At 46.4% G+C, this 14,612-nt stretch overlaps 1 protein-coding gene across 1 annotated transcript in view; it reads left to right on the forward strand.

The window, feature by feature from the left end:
- Positions 1-14,612, forward strand: part of SHQ1 (SHQ1, H/ACA ribonucleoprotein assembly factor) — a 331,525-nt gene that overhangs the window by 205,445 nt on the left and 111,468 nt on the right. The gene's annotated exons all lie outside the window — the stretch shown is intronic.

Below are 14,612 nucleotides of genomic sequence, written 5' to 3' on the forward strand. Positions count from 1 at the left end.
CTGAGCATTTATTTTGTATCCTGCCACGTTACTGAATTGCTCTATAACTTCTAATAGTTTGGGAGTGGCTTCTTTTGGGTTTTCCATATAGAGTATCATGTCATCTGCGAAGAGAGACATTTTGACTTCTTCTTTGCCAATTTGAATACCTTTGATCCCTTTTTGTCATCTGATTGCTGTTGCAAGGACTTCTAGTACTATGTTGAATAATAGTGGCGAGAGTGGGCATCCTTGTCGTGTTCCTGATCTTAAGGGAAAGGCTTCCAGCTTTTCCCCATTGAGAATAATATTTGCAGTAGGCTTTTCATAGATGGCTTTTATGAGATTGAGAAATGTACCTTCTATTCCTACACTCTGAAGGGTTTTAATCAGGAAAGGATGCTGTATTTTGTCAAATGCTTTTTCGGCATCGATTGAGAGGATCATATGGTTCCTGAGTCTTTTCTTGTTGATATGATGTATCACGCTGATTGATTTGCGAATATTGAACCACGCTTGCATCCCAGGTATGAATCCCACTTGATCGTGATGGATAATCCTTTTAATGTATTGTTGGATTCTATTAGCAAGTATCTTGTTGAGGATTTTGGCGTCCATATTCATTAGGGAAATCGGTCTGTAATTCTCCTTTTTGATGGGGTCTTTGCCTGGTTTGGGGATCAAGGTAATATTGGCCTCATAGAATGAGTTTGGTAGCTTTCCTTCTGTTTCTATTTTTTGAAATAGCTTTAGGAGAATAGGTATTATTTCTTCTTTGAATGTTTGGTAGAATTCCCCAGGAAAACCGTCCGGGCCTGGAGTTTTGTTATTTGGAATGTTGTTTATCACTGACTCAATTTCTTCATAATTAATTGGCCTGTTTAAGGAATCAATTTCTTCCGGTTTCAATCTTGGTAGTTTATAGGTTTCCAGGAAGGATTCCATCTCTTCCAGATTGCTTAGTTTATTGGCATATAGCTGTTGATAAAAATTTCTAATAATCCTTCCAATTTCAATGGTGTTCGTCGTGACCTCTCCTTTTTCATTCATAATTTTAATAATCTGGGTCGTTTCTCTTGTCTTTTGGATAAGTCTTGCCAGTGGTCTGTCAATTTTATTGATTCTCTCAAAGAACCAGCTTCTAGTCCTGTTGATCTGCTCTACTGTACTTCTGGTTTCTGCTTGATTGATTTCAGCTCTAATTTTGGTCAACTGCTTCCTCGTGCGTGGATTAGGCCTGTCCCTCTGTTGCTGTTCCAGCTTCTTGAGGTGAGAATATAAAAACTGCATTTTAGATTTTTCTATTCTTTTGAGTGAGGCTTGGATGGCTATGTATTTCCCCCTTAGGACTGCCTTTGCAGTATCCCATAGGTTTTGGACTGTTGTATTTTCATTCTCATTGGTCTCCATAAATTGTTTAATTTGATTTTTGATTTCCTGGTTTATCGAGTCATTCCTGAGCAGGATGGTTCTTAGTCTCCAAGTGTTTGAGTTTCTTCCAAATTTTTCCTTGTGGTTGAGTTCCAATTTCAGAGCGTTGTGGTCTGAGAATATGCAGGGGATAATTTCAATCTTTTGGTATCGGTTGAGACCTGTTTTGTGTCCCAGAACATGGTCTATTCTTGAGAATGTTCCATGGGCATTAGAATAGAATGAGTATTCTTTGGTTCTGGGGTGTAGTGTTCTATATATATCTATGAGGTCCAACTCGTCGAGTATGGCATTCAAAGCCTTCGATTCTTTGCTTAGTTTTTGCCAGGGTGTTCTGTCTATTTCTGATAGTGGAGTGTTGAGGTCCCCTACTATTAATGTATTTTTATCTATGTGTCTCTTTATTCTGGTTAAGAGTTGGCTTGTGTATCTTGCTGCTCCCCTGTTGGGGGCATATATATTTATAATTGTCATATCCACTTGTTGAATACTTCCCTTAAGAAATAATATAGTGCCCTTCTGCATCTCTAACTATAGTCTGTAGTTTAAAATCCAATTTATCTGATATGAGAATTGCTACCCCAGCTTTCTTTTGAGGTCCATTTGCGTGAAAGATGGTACTCCATCCCCTTACTCTCAGTCTGAATGCATCTTTGGGTTTGAAATGAGTCTCTTGTAGACAGCAAATGGATGGGTCATTTCTTTTTATCCAATCTGCAACCCTGTGGCATATTATGGGATGGTTCAAACCATTTACATTAAGACTGATTACTGAGAGATATGATTTTAATGTTGCCATGTTGCCAGTAAAGTCTTTGTTTGTATTGGCTGTGACTTTCTGTTCTGTATCACTCTTGGGGCCTTTTTACTTTTATAGAACCCCCCGTAATATCTCCTGTAGGGCTGGTTTCGTGGTTACAAAATTGGTTAGTGACTGGCGATTCTGAAATGTCTTTATTTCTCCATCAATTCTGAATGACAGCCTTGCTGGATAAAGGATCCTTGGCTGCATCTTTTTCTCTGAAAGAGCTTTAAAAATGCTCCCCCAACCCTTTCTCTCATTCCAGGTCTGTATAGACAGGTCTGACGTAGTTCTGATGCTTTTGCCTTGGTACGTGAGAAATTTCTTTGCCCTGGCCGCTTTCAATACTGTATCCTTGCATCTAATATTTGCGAATTTCACTATGACGTGACGTGGCGTAGGTTTGTCATGGTTGAGCTTGGGAGGGGTCCTCTCTGCCTCTTGGACACGAATGTTTGTTTCCCTTGCTAGATTAGGGAAGTTTTCAGCTACAATTTGTTCAAATATCTCTTCTAGACCTCTGTTTTTCTCCACCCCCTCGGGGATGCCGATGATTCTAACATTGGATCGTTTCATTGAGTCAGTAATCTCCCGTAACCTACATTCGTGGGCGTGGATTTTTTTAAGACCATCTTCTATTTTCATTTTTTCCTCTATTAACCCATCCTCCAATTCACTAACCCGTTCCTCTGCTTCTGCGACCCTGGCCGTCAGAGCCTCTAGTTTTGCCTGCATTTGGCTCATAGAATTTTTAATTTCTGTCAGATTCGCTCTCATTTCTGTCCTTAAGGATTCTGTATTCTCAGTAACCTTTTCGTTAATAGTTTTTTCAATTCTACTCATCATTTTGACCATCGTTACTCTGAATTCCATTTCTGATAATTTGGTTACATCCATATCCATTATTTCTGTGGCAGAGGCCACAGACTCACTGTCTTTTCTTTGCTGGGGGGGGCTTCTCCTTCTTGTCATTCTGATGAAGAGAGGTTGCGGGGTTTCCAGAGCCCAAATTATTGACTGGGTCCCAGGCCGTGCCCCTTGTTTTATAGGGATCGTAGGGATGTGGGCTTCTTCTTTAAAGATTTTATTTATTTATTTATGTGGCAGCCAACCAGCGAGAGAGGGAACAGAAGCAGGGGAGTGGGAGAGGAAGAAGCAGGCTCCCAGCGGAGGAGCCCGATGAGGGACTCCTTTCCGGAACGCTGGGATCACGCCCTAAGCCGAAGGCAGGCGCTCAATGACTGCGCCACCCAGGCGCCCGGGCTGTGGGCTTCTTGATTTTTCAGCCTGCCTTCTGGGGGAGGGGCCTGCCGCGCCGATACTCAGGCAACCCTGTTTGGGTAGACTCTCGGCGTCCCCTGCGAGGGGGGATGGGGTTGGGCACTCCCTGAGCCGGTATTTCCAGGCTTTTGTTCTCTGGCGGCTTTCCCTGGCGGTTTGCTGTGTCTCTTCTGAGAGTCAGAGCAGCAGCGGCCGAATTTCAGCCTCTGTCACAGAACAGAGGGATTGCGGCCCATTCTCTACTAATGTTCTGGCCACTTTAACTCTGTTTCTGTTGGTGCTGCTCAACCGTGCAGCGTCCCGGGATGTGCGCCCCACACCCGGCATCCCAGCCCTCACTTCCAGGGCCGGCGTCTCTGTCCTTTGTGTTTCTAATGCCGCCAGCCGCCAGCCGCCGCGCGCGCTCCCGGATCTCCCGGTGTCAGTCTGGATCCAGTGAGCGCACCGGGATTCCGGTGTTCCGCGAGATGCCTGGTGGCGCGCGCACCCGGCTCACGGTCTCAGTCTGCTGCCCTGCGGGTGCCGACCTCGAGCCCGCCCGCTCCCCCACGCAAGTGGCCGCCGCTTCCCGGCGCCAGAACGCGGCGGCTCCCTCCCCCTTCCGTTTATCTTCCGATATCTGTGCACGGTTTCATGGCTCCCCGCTTCGTACCTCAATACTCAGCGCTGGAGATGTTCATTTGTAGAGATCCAGATGCGTCTTCCTGCGTCTCAGGCTGGTTCCGTGGGTGTTTAGGCTGGTCTGGTACCTATCCAGCTCGACTCGGAGGACCGGCTGAAAACGGTGTCTCCTACTGCTCCGCCATCTTAACCCACAGTGCACTCTTGATCAGGGACAGCAAATAGCTGCTGCTCAGGGGAAGGAAGTGCTGTCCAGTGAGTAGTGGAAATGGTGGTCAGGAAGGAGGATCCATCAGCTCACACTGCGGGTAGGGCTGGGTGGTCTGGTTCCCGGATGAACTTCAAGCACGAAACCTACCTGCCTTAACTGAGCACCTTCCATTTTCCAGGAACCGGGCTAAGTGGCCTATATACATCATTGCATTTAGCCTCCCAATAACCCTATAGAGTCTGTTTGAGCTTTATCCTCTCCCCAAATGTGGAAAGGAAGCTTAATTCATTTGCTCAAGCTCAGGCAACTAGTAACTGAAGAACCAGCTCTCAAACCCAGCCTGTTGGACTTCAGAGTCCACAGTGTAATCAGTAAACCATCTTGCTCTGCCAAATCTCCAAGTCCATTCCAGTCTTCATGAGGCTCAACAGTTCGCCTTTCCTGGGTTCTCTTAAGAGCCCAGGCTCCCACTGTGCTGTATGTGTCTTTGCAATCCATTCCACACCCACCATGACTTGACATAGTCATGTTCTTTGTCTTCAAAAGATAACAGCCCAGGGGAAAGTCAAGAGGGAGAGAGTAGGTGGGGCAAACAACGGAGTAGACCAGAAAAGAGAAGCCAGTGAGAAGCAGCGTGTTGGTGAAGAGAAATAGCTTCAGTTTGCCAGGTTGTGGTGAGAATGAGCTTCAGTGGATTAGAAAATGCCAGATCACGAAGAGCCTGCAGGGCAAGCAAGACCAAAGAAGTTGTTTTTTTCCCCATAGACAGTGGCTTAAATGGAAGAAAAGTGTACAAAGTGGTGTTTAAGAAGCTTCATGTGGTGGCTTAACGAAGATGAATTTGTCACAGAAGGGATGAGGCAAGAGGCAATTTTTATAACAGGAGAAATAGAACATTTGAACTTGGGCGGGCATGGGGGGTGGGAAATAAGGGACACTGAAAAGAAAGACTGCCCAGGAGTATTTAGATTTTGGCAGAGTGGGAAGCAGAGGGAGGAGTCTTCTGTGATTAGGTCCAGACGAGTGCTCCGAAGTTTGGAAGCACCGGATAACAATGGCCGAGATTCCTAGCTGTCCACAGCATCCTTTTGCCCCTTCTTTAGTATAAAAGCTCAGCGTTTCAAACAGGGCTCATGGTTGCCCAGGAGACACACCATATTCTTCAGCCTCCCTTGCAGGGTGATGTGATGGGCCTGTCTCCCACAGAAACGGGCCTGTACTTGTGTCCTAGCCATGCCAGCCATCAGCTGAGAGCAGCCACGGGAAGAGAGGTCTTGGCATAAGGTGATGGTAGATTCAGGCAGCAATAGCTGGGCCATCAGTCCATTTTCCTCCTCACAGCAGATCTGAGTGGAGCATTTTCATAGCCACGACGTGCTTTCCCTTCCTGTTTTTTGTTTTGTTTTGTTTTTTATTTTTTCATTTTGCTGCTCCTGTGCTGGTTCCACGCTTAGGCGGTTTACCCCTTCCTGGCGGGAAGAGGGTTGCCACAGTTCCAGTATCACACCTCACCCCATAAGCCAATGGGAAAGAGCATTTACCATTTTCCCAATAGGCCTAGCGAAAGCTTTATTGTGTATCATTGGTTCTAAGTGTGTCACGTGCCCACCTCTGACCCAGTCACTACCACTAGGGAAATATGCCTTGCTGATTGGCTGAGGCCCAGACCACAAGCGCCATTCCAGAAGGAAGAATGACACTACAGTCAGGCTTCTTGGTAGGTCCCCCCAATCAACAAGGGAAGAGAGGGTAACTGACACTGGAGAGACAACCATGAAATGTTCTCGGTAATAGCATTCAATGTCCTCACACTTATTTCATCCTAGGACCCTGTTTTCAGAAAGCATTTTGCAGAGTTATGTCTGCAGAGCACAAAGTGAGAAACGCTGCATCTTAGAAATATAAGAAGTGTATTATATCTGCATAATTACACCTTCTGGATATTCTTTGGAAATGGGTCATTTGAGTGAGGGATGTGAGCAAAGAGAAAAAAAATCTCCAAATTAAATGAGGTCGCACGGTTGGTGGAAACATTCAGTTGTCCTTTCTTGATATATTCTCTTCTCTTAGAGAATGTATTACAAAACAGATGCAAAAATTGCCAGATGTTATGTGTTTTTAGGAGAAAGGATACTTTGACCCCATACATTTCCTCCACACTGTCCTTAATCACTTTTTCATTGCATCCTGAAGCCTCCAAAGTAGAAATCAATTAGGGGTCTTCACTCTCCTCTTATCACAAATGACACCTCTGGGGAAAAGGGTCATGCCCTTTCCCTCCCGCCTTCCTCTAGGGATTAATGCCCAGATGAGTTCCTAACAGAAAGAAGCAATTCGGATCCAGCAGATGTGAGCCAGCAGGGCTAGGTGGCCAGTATTTCAACATGCTATGTCCTAGGCATGTGTGAAATTTTATCTTCATTAGCTCTGAAGAGTTGCATGAGAATAAAAGCATGTTCAGAAAAATCTGTCACAGAGAAGTGTACTTAGCAGACTCAATTTTAAAGTTTACAAAAGACGAATAGTACCAGTCTTCATGTTCTGTAGTTTCTTTTTAAAAGAAATGATAAAATTATCAATAATAAGAAAAAGGACGTGAGCAACAGCCATCATTTATGGACTCTTTTTCTATGTGCCAGCCCCGCCACTGAGTACTTTATATGCATTATCTTATTTAATCTTCACAGCCACCCAATGGGGTAGGTAATGTTATTGTTTCCCATTTTAAAGATGAGGAAATTGAGACCTAACAAAATTAAGGGCATGTTCTAGACCACATCACTTGTAAGTAATAGAGTCAGAATTTGAACTCAGGTCTGTATAGTTTCAATATATGTGTTCTTTAAGTTAACATGCTGCCCTGCCATTTAACGATGGGTTCTTGTCTCCACCTTGCACAGCAGTCTCATAGGATGCTGGGAGAACCCAATGCATTAATGTGCATGAAGACATTAGATAATTCCTTACCTGCAGGAATTGGCCCATTGGAAGCTGTGGGTTTTGTTGGGACTAAAGGCTTTTTCTTTATTATCATCATCTTTTAACTTATGTGGAATGGCATTGCCAAAGATCTCTGATGCTCATGTCTGCCTTGAGCCGCCAGACCAGCACTAGCGACAGGTACCAGGGTTTTTTCAGCTCTGCCCCCCCCTTGTAAGTCAGAACCCTGACTTCTTACAGAATCATCTCCTAATGAGCATTCATAGAAATCACCATGTGCATGTGCTCATGAGTATGACCAGTCAGTACTTCATAGCATAAGCCATTCTATGTCCCTTCGGCTCTGGGCCGCTTTTCCTGGGCACCTTTGGAGTGCAGGGTACCATTACTGCGTCCTCCTGGTGAGTGGAGGATGCTCTCACTCCCTCTGTCTGGTTTGCTGGTGTTCTCCAAAGAACCCAAGCTGCTGTGTTTTCCACTGTCCTCAAAGGGCCAAATGGAAGTGAGGGAGTGTGAAGAGAACATTTTTGGGGTAATCTTCACTGAAGTGTGGCATGCATATAGAAAAGTACACAAACCGTAAGTGTTCGGCTCCAGAATTTTTTATAAAATGAACCCACCATGTAACCAGTGCTGAGATCAAGAACCCGAACCTTTCTGGAGCCACAGACTCTTCCTTGTGCCCCCTTCCAGTGAGTGAGGTTGTCCTCTGCCCAGGTATAACTCCTATCCTGACTTCTAACACTAGACATTCATGTTGCCGGTTTATGAACTTGATCTAAATAGGAACCACGGAGGGTAGACTTCTAAAGGTCGAATTTCTGTTGCTCATAAATTGTGTTTGTGAAATATATTTATATTGAGTAGAGCTGTAGTTTATCATTCTCATTTCTGTATAGTATGCCACTGGATGAGTAACACCATTTAGCTCTCTATTCTACTGTAGATGGATATTTGGATAGATTCCAATTTTGGACTATTATGAATGGTGCTGCCATGATAATCATATCTTTTGGTGAATATATATATATATATATATATGCAAATCTATGCATTTGGGGGGGTGTATGTGTGTGAAGGATTGGAATTTCTGGGTCATGGGCTATGCATATATTCAGCTTTAGTGGACACTGTCAAGCTTAGCATCCACTAAGTTTGAGTGTTTATATCCACTAAGTTTGGCAAGGCTTCCAAAGTGATTGTACCAATTTACACTCTCCTCCGTGGAGACTTATGTGGAGTGGCATTGGAAATTTGGAAAAAATTATATAGTATAAGGAATTTGGAAAAAATTGTACAGTTTAAGGAACTGTTTTTATTTTTGTCCAAGGGTCCCCCAAATACCTACATTCTGCCCCAGACCAAGCTGCCCCTCTCCCTCAGCCTCTTGAGTGTATCAGTTAGAGCTTGTGGCTGCAAGCAACAGAAATCAATTCTAACTAACATATAGGAGAATGACGGAAGCTAATTCTCCAAAGGCAAATCTGGATGTTGTTAGAATGGAAAATGGCTTCTGAGCCAAAGGATAAGACGTGGATATGGACTCGAAGTGGGGCCCCTTGAGAGGCTGGCAGCATGAACTACAGCAGCAATCTCCAAGCAGGGGCTGTGTTCGCATGCCGCTCTGCGTCAGATGGCCTCCCTCTCAATCCTTCATTATGCGATAATTCAGGAAAGAAAATCCAGTTGACTGAGCTTACACAGTGGGCCTGTTCTCTGGCCACATTAGGATAGGGAGAGGGAAGTCTGTCCCTTTGACTTTTGTAGCGGGAGGTGGTTGCCAGGACTCTCCTTGCATCAAGGAGAAGGTAATTTCTCCCACAGAAATCTTGGTGTGGCTGGAATGAAAAGTGGATACGAGGCAGCCAGAAATTGATGGCTCTTCACCCATCTAAGAGAGATATATGCACGAAGAATAATGGCCAATAGGAAGCAAAGCCATACTTTTTGGTAGCTGGGGCTGGCGTCCTGAACCATAACACAGACAACTCTAGCAGCTCACGTGTTCCAGGATCACGTGGAACACCTTTTTTCTAAACTGGTGTATTAATTTCTTAGGGCTGCTGTATAAAAAGTAAGTGGCTTAAAACAACAGAAATATGTTCTTTCAGAGTTCTGGAGACTTCATAGGAATATGAAATCAAGGTGTCAGCCTGACCACCCCTCCTCTGAAGGCTGTAAGGGAAGATCTTCCTTGCCCCCTTGTCTCCTCCTAGCTTCTGGAGTTTCCAGCAGTCCTTGGCATTCCTTGGCTTAGAGTGGCACCACTCCCATCTCTCCTTGTCTTGGTCTTCTCACCTGTGCCTACCTCTGAGTGTCCTCTCCTCTCTTAAAAGCACACCAGTTATTGTCTGTCGGGTCCACCTCAACCCAGTATGAGCTCACGTTAACTAATTACACCTGCAAAGACCCTGTTTCCAAATAACTTCACAGTCTGAAGTTTCGGTGGACATGAATGGGGGGTGGGGAACACTGTTTAGGTTTCAAACCAGAACAACTGGTGGGTTCTGCTCTTTTAATTCCCCCACTACTTCCTGGTACCCAAGTCTAATAGATTTTTTTTTTAAAGATTTATTTATTTATTTTAGAGAGAGGGAGGGGGAGGGGCAGGGGGGAAAGGGAAAGAGAGAATCCTTAAGCAGACTCCCTGCTGAGTACGGAACCTGACATGGGGCTTGATCCCAGGACCCCGAGATCATGACTTGAGCAGAAATCAAGAGCCAGCCACTTCATTGACTAAGCTACCCAAGCGCCCCCCGACCAAGTCTGAGACTTTTTGTGTCCTTGCTACATGAAAGGAAACAAAGATAGGAATTACAATCGTGTCCTGCTCTTTTAATGACCTCTTGTAAACCCACTGGACTGTAAACTTGATCGGATCAGATCCTAGAGCCGACCAGTCAGATCTGTATGGCATAGTGGCTAAGGGCCAGACTGCCCAGGTTCAAAACCTGGTTTGACCTTTCTACTGTCTGGGTGACACTCTTTGTGCCTTGGTTTCCTCCTCCGTAAAATGTAGTTGATGAAAGAAGTACTATTTCGTAAGGTTGTAGTAGTAAAAGTTAAATGAGGAAATGGGACTGCATTCTCAGTTGTGTGCCTGACACAGCATCAGCACTAACTAAATGTTCTTCATTTGTGTCTTCCGAGGGAAGTAGGTATGAGAAAGGAAGCTTAAAAATACTTTTCTCTCCGAAAGGCCTTATCCTGACAGCCTTTACCCCCTCCTCCCTCCTGTCCCAGGACTGACCCAAACCCATGGGACACTGAGCTGGAATATGAAACCTGTAAGACCTCCTCCTAGTCTCTTGCCCTTCTGAACAATCCAAGCTTTGTTCTGGGGCCAGACTTAAGGCTCCCAGCTCTGTTGTCCCTTCGGGTGGGTCATCTCCCAGAGGCTCTCAGAGCTCATGAGCGCATGGACTTCCAGAGGCCCATCCCATCAATTTACCAGGCACACTCAGACAGGGCTGGGGCTCAAGCCGGGGCCATGGCTACGCCCACTAACAGCTAACCGCACACTGCTGCCTCTCAGTTATCCCTGCCTTGGGCTGGAGACACAGGCCGGTGGGGGCACCTGAAGCCGGAGCAGCTCCCGAAGTTGTTAATCAGGCGCTGCCAGGATCACCCAGGAAAAGGATTTGGGGCTGCCTCCTGTCTGAAGGCTCCCGCCCTCTGCCTTCATTTGGTGAATGGCAAGTAAAACTGGCTTCTCCAGAGTAATGGGAGGCTGGCCAGGGGCCAAATTGCTATTGATTTTTCCTGCTAGGGTCTAGGCCAAGACAAGAGACTGCTTTTTGCATCAGCTGCGTGGGCTGGCTCGGGAAGGCCGGGGGCAGGGGTTGTGTGGGGAACTCCTTTGCGAGAGCCTGGGCCCCTGGCTGATGTCAGTGGAGGAGAGGGCACAGGGCACGTGTCAGAAGCAAGAAAATGACTCTGTAGCCGTCATGTGTCTTGCGCAGTGGGGGAGGGCTGGTAAGACGCTGCCCTGCTGCACTCCAGCCAAGAGACCAGTGGGTTTTTTGTTTTTTATAGTTTGCAAAAATACCCTTCCGTGTCTGGCCTCACAGTGGGAAAAGGATTGACACTTCCGAGGGCCCTTCCTTCTCCTTCCAGGATGATGGCAGCTGAGCAGAGCAGAATAGAGCAGAACCACAAGCTTGGCGTTCAGGCTGGGCCCCTCATATTGTGGATCTTGGAGCAAGAGTACGAATGGGGGCCTGCATACATTATCTCTGAGCATTCTAAAATTGTAAATCTCACTAGCAAAATGTTATATAAAATACGTGCTACCCTCCAACCTTGACAGATAATACCTTCCCGATCCCTGCAGCACTAGGACTGAATTTAGATTTCTCGGGATCCTTGGCGTTCCATGCAAGAATACAGAATCGGGGGAGAACGAGTCCCTAGCGCCCTGCCCACTCATCTTGTTTCACCCCCGGCCCCATCCTACGTGGTGAAGAGCCTCGCTCATGCCCTTGCATGCTGGTGGGCGTTCCAGCTGCCCCACAGTCAGCTCATGTTGGAATGTCCATGTTGGCTGGCAGGTTTGGTCTCCCAAAAAAGAAAGAAGGGAAATGGTGTGCTCACACCCTGGAAACAGGGTCAGGCCACTGGGCAGGACATTCTGGAATCCCAGGTATCCAGAGTGGGGACTTTCAGAAGGAGCAGGACACAGGCCCCAGATGGGCACATCCCCCTTGTTCCCCGGAACTCTGTAGAGGGAGGGAGTAGTCCAGGGGTGCCCTTCAACACAGGGGCTGGGGCAAGACCCTCCTGCCTAATTTTAAAAGCTGTTCTGTCCATGCTAACAACACTGTGAAATTCCAATTCCATGCCAGGGCAGAGACAAGGCTCATATGGCAGGGAGCAGTGATTTCTGAAGTTTGGGGGACACGAATCCTTGCCTCGCCTTCCCCTCAAGGAAAAGGGACCACCTCAGAATCAGGGAAACCAGAGGCCAGCATAGCAGCTGCAGGGCAGAGAGCACCCCGAGAATGGCCCGTGCCTGCCTTCTGGCCTGCTCTGGTCGGAAGATCCAAGACAGCGCTTCCCTCCAGCAGCCATGTGTTTTCTGTTGTTCCCTAATCCTTGGCTTGGCAGGCCCCCTGAGTGCTGCCGCCCTTAGTTTTGTCTGCTCTTTTGTCTGATGCGTTTCTTCCTACTTGCCTGAGCTGGCAGCAGTGAGCCTGCGAAATGAAGCTCCCGCGCCTTCACAAAAAGATTCATCATGTTCTTCTCTGAAAAGGCCTTTCCAGCCCTCATTTTTCTCGCTCTGGCCTGCTATTTCCCTTTTCTCTGGGTCCTATTGTATATTTTTTAGCAGGCTTGGTGTTCCTGCATTTTTTACCGCGAGGTTGACTGTTATGTAACAGTCTCACGGACCTGCCTCCCAGAAGCTGAAGTGTCTGTTGCTATAACTACAATGCTCCTAAATTCAGCCTCACTTGAAATTATGCCTTTTCCAAACTCCCCAAGTGAAGACTCAGAAGGGTTGGGCTAGCCGGATTTTTAACCGTCAAGTTCATGTCTAGACCCCCAGATCTGTACTGTTGAGAGGGAACTGGGTTTCTTTTCATTCCTGCAGATGCCTTCCAGGCTAAGTTTCATTTCCGCCTCTGGAATCACAGACATGCACCACTGCCCAGGAAATAGATGTCACTTTGCCACCGGATCCTACAAGAAATGAGATCGATAGGGTGGGAAAAGAGGAAACGTGGGATTTTTGAACGAGCCAGCAGCTTGCTGTCCGCAGTCGGTTTTCCTGCTACACCTGTGTTTCTGATTTGAGCTCCTGTTCAGGAGCTCTGTGTGGGACCCAGGTCATGTCTGAGGAGCTGAGGGGACCTTACCAATCGGTAACAACCAATTGTTACTGAGCAAAAGGAAGCCGGTTCTAAAAGAAGTAGGGGGTCAGGCATCCATTCACTACCTGTCATTCTTGCTGCCACAGTCCTGATCTAAGACTTCAGCTTCCCCTCTCAGGAATACTTCCATGGCTTCTAGGAGACAATGCTACTTGGCCAAAAATATGCGTTCTCCTCTTCCTTTATAGAGAACCCCAGTCCATTGGTAATGGCAACATGCCACACTAAAAACGAACTTCCCAGCCTCCCTCAGAGATTAGGGAATGCATTAGCTATCTGTTGCTGTGTAACAAATCACCACAAACTTGGCCTAAAACAACACGCAGTTGTTATCATAGAGTTTCAATGGGTCAGGGATCTGGGCACGTTCTCCTTGGGTCCTTTGCCTCATGCTCTTTCACCAGGCTGCAGGCAAGGTGTCAGCCAGAGCTGGGGTCAACACAAGGTTCCACTGGGGCAGGCTGGGCTTCCAAGCTCACATGGATGTTGGCAGAACTCCGTTCCCTTGAGGGCTGTTTGATGAGGGACTCAGTTCCTTTCTGACTGTTGGCCAGAGGCTGCCCTCGGTTTCTTGCCACGTGAAGAAGGAAATAGTCTCTCCAGTAGGGCTGCTTGTGTCATCAACGTGTACAAGGGGGAAAGGCAGTAGAGTCTATTAGCAAGACAGAGGGTAGAGTCTCTCGTAACCTAATCATGGAAGTGACATCCTATCGCCTTTGCTGTGTTCCGCTGTTTAGAAGCAAGTCGCTTCTAGCCACCTTAGAATGCTGCTATTGTTTAAGCTTCTGGGCTCGGCTTTGCTTATGTTACAATCCCTGGACTTTCCAGCCAGAGGAGATAATAATCCTCTCCCCCCTTTTTGGTGTAAGCCCACCTGAGCTGAATTTTCCATCGCTTGCAACCAAAAGAGAATATTCTCATACTGTAGGCTTTAATAAATATTTGATGAGTGAATTTAAAGGAAGTGCTGAAGAATTGATAAGCAATTTTAGAACTCTGAAGGCTGGAGATCCTAGATATAACACCCATGGGTTGGCAAACTTTTTTTGTAAACAGCCAGCTAGCTAGTAAATATTTTAGGCTTTTCAGACCACACAGTCTCTGTCATGGCTAATCAGGCCTAACACTGCAGCGCGAAAGCTACTCTAGATGATACGCAGATGAGTATGGCTGTGTTCCAATAAAACTTTATTTACAAATCAGGCAGCAGGTGAGATTCATCCCACAGGCTGGAGGTTACTAACTCCTGGCTTAGGGCACTGGCATGTGTGGCCAGGACTGTTAATTTTATTACATTAAAAAAAAAAAAATCTGAGTAGACTAGTGACCTTGGGGAATGTAGTTGCAAGGTTAGGTTATGTTTATTCGCAATCTCCTCCTGTCCATCAACCCTCTCTTCCTTTCTTGGTGCATTCAGTACCGGGAGTGATTTGGCAGAAGGCAGAGGGCAGCCAGTCCTTTTCAGCCCCGCGTTCAG

Source organism: Ursus americanus, chromosome 14 (assembly GCF_024610735.1).
Source record: "Ursus americanus isolate L20-20 chromosome 14, mUrsAme1.1.p, whole genome shotgun sequence".
Lineage (NCBI taxonomy): Eukaryota > Metazoa > Chordata > Mammalia > Carnivora > Ursidae > Ursus > Ursus americanus.